This window comes from Caretta caretta, chromosome 6 (assembly GCF_965140235.1).
Source record: "Caretta caretta isolate rCarCar2 chromosome 6, rCarCar1.hap1, whole genome shotgun sequence".
Classification (NCBI taxonomy): Eukaryota; Metazoa; Chordata; order Testudines; family Cheloniidae; genus Caretta; species Caretta caretta.
Window position 1 is genome coordinate 90,649,312 of NC_134211.1, and position 5,909 is coordinate 90,655,220.

Genomic DNA, 5,909 nt, shown 5'->3' on the forward strand with positions numbered 1-5,909 from the left:
ACAAATCCTGGAAACCTCAGATCCCATCCTCTTCTTCAATCAAACCTCTTTGGATGCCCAAGGCTGCCAGGCGCAGAAAACAGCCTTTGGCTGATATACACAGTGGAGGTTTTATTGAGGGCTGTACCTGCTTACCAAGCACTTGCAGCTCCCCCTCCTCCTTCCCTCTCGCTTTGACCCTTCCCTCCTATCTACTGTGCCTCATGCCCACTCCTGCAGCCCCCGGGCCAAGAGTACAGCAGGCTGCGGGCACTGTGGCCCAGCATAGCGCCTCGCTGACGCACACACAAAGGGGTGGGCGCACTAGGGTCCCTCCCCTCCGTCCTTCACATCTAGGGCAGCAGGTGGCGCCAAAACAAAACGGACTGCAGGCCTGGCTGCGCGTGCGCAGCAGAGCCGTTCAGCTCCGTCACCCAGAAAAAGGGAGAGTCTGGGGGCTCGTTCTGCGCAAGCGCGCTGAAGCTACCCTGGAGGTGACTCAATGTTAAGCCTAGAAAAGTCAGTTAAAGCCCCTCCACCCGCCATCTTAGGTGCAGGGCAAGGCGGAAGTGGTGGGCGGGGTCGCACAGATCCCCACCCACTCCAGGCTGGAAACGGAAGAGGTCCCGCAAGACAGGGCTTCTCTCGGTGACGTTTGTACTCTATGTTGGCGGTCGGACGCATGCGCCGCTTGGGAGGGCAGGCGCAGTGCTGCTGGAGGGGGAGCCGCTAGTAGCACCTGTGCCCAGGTGGGTGGTGAGGGGCCGGGGGCAGCGGGGGGGTTTCCGGATTCGGTGAGCCGCGGGGGGCGGGGGAGCCCAGAGGGAGGCACTAGGGAGAGCGGGATGGGAGGGAGGGGGGTGAGGGGCACACTCAAGGTGGGGGCTCAGGAGGGATGACGTGTGGGTGCATGGGGGGGCTTGAGGTGGCGGCCTTATGGGGACATAACGGGGTCAGTCGGGGGGGGCATTTAGGGTGTAGCGGAGAAGAGGACCCGGGAGCGCAAAGAGGTGATCCGGCGTTGGGGTGTCCAGCGGGCACCCAGTTTGGGGATGTGCCGCACGGGCGGTGGTGGGGCCCTGCTGCTGCCTGCTGGTTTAGCCGGGAACACGTGAGCCTTGAGAAATGGTGGTGTTGATAATGACACCACTTCCGTGCGCTGTTCTGAGACGATCCCACCTCTTACTCGAAAGTCCTCCCTTTTTAATGATATGTCTGTTACCGATAAAAGTCCTGGAGACTGAATTCCTCCCCTTATCCCTGGAGGGAGCCCTTCCAGCACAGAGGAAAGGCAAACTGGTGTGGCAGCTTCCACTGCCGAGCTTCGGTGTGTAAATTGCTGCCTTCCCTGTGCTTAGATTGCTCACAAGGTCATCAGTTCAATTTATACCAATTATGATGGGGGGTGTTTTTGTAAAATAGACTCCTGCTCACTAAGCTTGGACTACCTGTTTATTTCAAGTGTGCCACTGAGCAACTGCTGGATGGTAACAGCTTTCATTGACTAAGTGATCTGAGCCTGACTAAAAGCAGTGAATTAAATTTATGAGCTTTAGTATTGTATTAAAACTCCGGAGTTGCATAGCTCCTAGTGCTTTAAAAAAAAGAAAAGAAAAAGAAATGGTGTAGGGGATAATGAGCAAATGTTATTGCTCTCCTTTCACACTTCCAAATTTTTCCCATTTCAGTGATACTGTGATCGAGCCCAAGGTGAAGTATTCCTGTTTTACCCTTTCCTAATCTCTTAAAGGGATAAACCCTCCAATGTGACTCAGTCTCTTTGGTTAAATTGTTCAATGGTTAATGTGTCTTATCAGTACATATAAATTGATTTTAAAAAAATGCCCCTATCTGTCTCAGGGAGGGATAAGTGATCAAGAAAGAGATCGGAGTAGTGATTCCATCTCTCACATACACGTAGTTGGGCCACTAATGTGCAGTTACTGAGTGATAAATGACTGAAGCAGAATCCTGGGGTCAATATTTATTTTCAGTGAGTGATAGCTCTAGATAAAATGAATAAGAGATTAAATGTCAGATCATATTTTCATTTACTTTAAATATTAATTTCACCTGTGAAGTGTGAATCCATCAGATATGTATTTTCTCAAACTGTATTTCCCCATCAGTAATAAAAATTCCTCAGTAAGAACTTAACTAATGATTCTGTTAATGATGCACAGACTGGGGTAGAATCTGGCTTGCTCTTCCGCGTTACATTGGCTTTGTAAATGCTGACAGGTCAGCAAATGTGATTAAACATGCAAATAGCAGAAATGGAGCTGGGGGGAAGGATTGTTAAAGATATACTCTTACACTAAGCATTAGTCTGTCTGTCTTAATTTTACCTAGTGTTAATCGCCATAGTATCTCAGCACTATTATCTACTTAACCTGTGTAACTCACTGCCACAAGATGTCAAGGCCAAGAACTTACAAATATCTAAATTTCTTAGAAATTCTGCTGTGGATAAGGAAACCACCCACAGTTATTAGAATGAAAACTTGTAGTGGATACGAATACTTATGCGTCAAGGCATAAGTCAACTACTAACTGTCATGAGTTCAGAAGAAACTTGTTATGAGTAGGTTTATTCCAGTACAGGGTTTATTGCGTCATCTTGCATTGTCCGCTTTTGGAGACTGGACTTCATAGACAACTGGTCTGATCCCTTATAGAAATTCCTCTGTTCCCATTTTACAGTTCCCTTTTCATACCAGAACTATTCTCTAAAGCAAGGGTGGCTAACCTGAGCCTGAGAAGGAGCCAGAATTTACCAATGTACATTGCCAAAGAGCCACAGTAATATGTCAGCAGCTCCCCCTCCCCATTAGCTCCCCCCCACGCTCCCAGTGCCTCCCGCCCACCGGTAGCCACACCCATCAGCGCCTCCCCTTCCTCCCGATCATCTCTTTTGTGGCATGCAGGAGGCTCTGGGGGGGGGAACGGGGATGAGCGAGGGCATGGCAGGCTCAGGGGAGGGCGCGGGAAGGGGTGGAATGCGGGCAGGGCCAGGGGTTGAGCAGTGGGCACCCCCCGGCACATTGGAAAGTTGGTGCCTGTAGCTCCAGCCCCAGAGTCGGTGCCTATACAAGGAGCTGCATATTAACTTCTGAAGAGGTTGGCCACCCCTGCTCTAAAGCAACCACACTAGAGAAAAAAATTGCTTTTAAAAACACATTTCCTACCTGTGTAACTAATAACATCTAAGAGTAATAAAATGTAAATAACTTCTAAAATTGATTTTTAGTGTGTTTATGCAAATTAATCAGTCTGGCTCTCTTTGTTTCTCGTGCATTTGCACAAATCAGTTGTCTGTGCTGCAGACACTGCAAAGGAATGTTTGAATCCAAACATGCTGTGTGGTTTTTGTTTTTTGTCTTTAAATCATGAAAACATTTATGGAAAAGCATTAGGCTTAATAAGTTCCTCTGTCCTGTCCTCCCAAGGGTTGGATATTTGACTGATCCAAAAGTAATTGGTCAATTGACCAGTCAAAAATAGTCAAATGTGATCAAAGCACGAATATATTAGAACAGTAAAAAAAAAAAAGTAAGATTTTTATGGTATCCAGTAGGCTTAGCCTTAGATACTTATGCATGATTACAAAAAAGTTACTTGAGTTATTTTAATTCAGAAAAATGTGAAACAATTCAATAAAATTGTAAAAAAAGGAGAGACATTAGTATTACCTTTTAAAACAATATTAGGTTAGCATTTAAATGTAAATGTTGTTCAAGACTGAACAGTTAAAGAACAGATGTGAAATTAAACAGAAATGAAATGCATAGCGACTATAAAAGAGAGCCATTTTAAAATGCACTTATGCTAGATAGCAGCTCAATTCTTCACACAGCTTAATGGCTATACATCTATTCTCTTTGTGTTGAAGGAGGAAGCTCCTGTCTACCATTCCCTTTTGAATTCATTTCTGTATGTTTGTCTAGTCAGTTTACATTGTAGGCACTTTGGGGGCAGAGACCATGTCTTTTAACTTGTTTAATGTACTTTATAAACAGCCATGTACACTGATAGCTGGGTGAACAACTAAAGATATAAGTATGTATATTGACAGGTTTCAGAGTAACAGCCGTGTTAGTCTGTATTCGCAAAAAGAAAAGGAGTACTTGTGGCACCTTAGAGACTAACCAATTTATTTGAGCATGAGCTTTCGTGAGCTACAGCTCACTTCATCGGATGCATACCGTGGAAACTGCAGCAGACTTTATATATACACAGAGAATATGAAACAATACCTCCTCCCACCCCACTGTCCTGCTGGTAATAGCTTATCTAAAGTGATCATCAGGTGGGCCATCTGATGATCACTTTAGATAAGCTATTACCAGCAGGACAGTGGGGTGGGAGGAGGTATTGTTTCATATTCTCTGTGTATATATAAAGTCTGCTGCAGTTTCCACGGTATGCATCCGATGAAGTGAGCTGTAGCTCACGAAAGCTCATGCTCAAATAAATTGGTTAGTCTCTAAGGTGCCACAAGTACTCCTTTTCTTTTTAGTATGTATATTGTTTGTTTAGAAGATTACAATCAATCAAGATGTTAAATTTTCAGTTAGTTCTCCTTTTTTCCCCCAACAGTAGCATTAGCATGTAGTTAAATGTCTTACTAACAGATGAGACCATGATGCAATAAAAAAGTAGGCCACCACCTACATTAGGGTATTCTTGCTCAAATATTTGACAGTATTTGCCAATGGTCTAATAATAGGCGTTCAGGTGATGCTATTTAACCAGTCATATGATCAGCTTACCAACACTAGTCCCCTCAACTTTCTCTTAACAAAAGTCTGACTTACCTTATCTTCATTTCCATCATTTTTAGAGGTTTGAGTTATGCCTGTCCTACTCTAAAAGGGCAAATTGAAGGACGTGGGGTGTGGGAAGTACTATCTTAATTGTACCTTTTTTATGGTTTTCATAGTGTAATTTCAAACTTTAATGTTCTGAAAGGGTGTGGGGGAAGAAGAGGCATTTCTGAAGCCATGTCTGTGCCAGGAACACTTTACTAATATAGATATACCAGTATACTGTACTGGTAAAATGCTTCTGATGTGGACTCAGCTTATTCCAGCAAAACTGTACAAAACAAGCTACACTGGCAAAACTGTGTGTTTTCACAAATAGCTGTGTCTACAACTGGAGCTTTTGTCAGCATAACTATGTTGATCAGGGATTGCACCCCTATCCAACATAGCTATACTGGCAGAAGTCTTCAGTATAGACATGGCCTAAGCAACCTTAACTCCCCTTAGCACAGTGGTTTGGTTTGTTTTTGTTTGAATATCAATCTTCGGTTTTTAGTCAGTGCTCTCTATGTCGGGAAATGAGAATGGAGCTACATCATTAGTCTTCTGTCTACGCTTCAGTCCTTGAGGATGCATGCTCATTATGAAGATGCTTCCACTTCCTGAAGGTCTCCAATTAGCTCACTGACAGCATTCTTTGTAAGAAAATTAAAATATACATGAGTATTCCATTTTTCACAAAAGACCATTGATTTAATTACAGATAAGTTATGCATTTTATCTCCACTGTCTTATCTGGGTCACCATACTGTTGAACTTCACAGTAATCAAGTAGAGCCAGACATTGCCTTTCCACAGTTCAATACAAGAAATTACATTTCCATTTACTAATTCACATGTCGCACGTAAGGAATTAGTAGCTTGTTTAATGACAGGTTTCAGAGGAACAGCCGTGTTAGTCTGTATTTGCAAAAAGAAAAGGAGTACTTGTGGCACCTTAGAGACTAACGAATTTATTTGAGCATGAGCTTTCGTGAGCTACAGCTCACTTCATCAGATGTTTACATGAAAGCTCATGCTCAAATAAATTCGTTAGTCTCTAAGGTGCCACAAGTACTCCTTTTCTTTTAGCTTGTTTAAGAGTCTTTAAAGAGTTAGGAATAT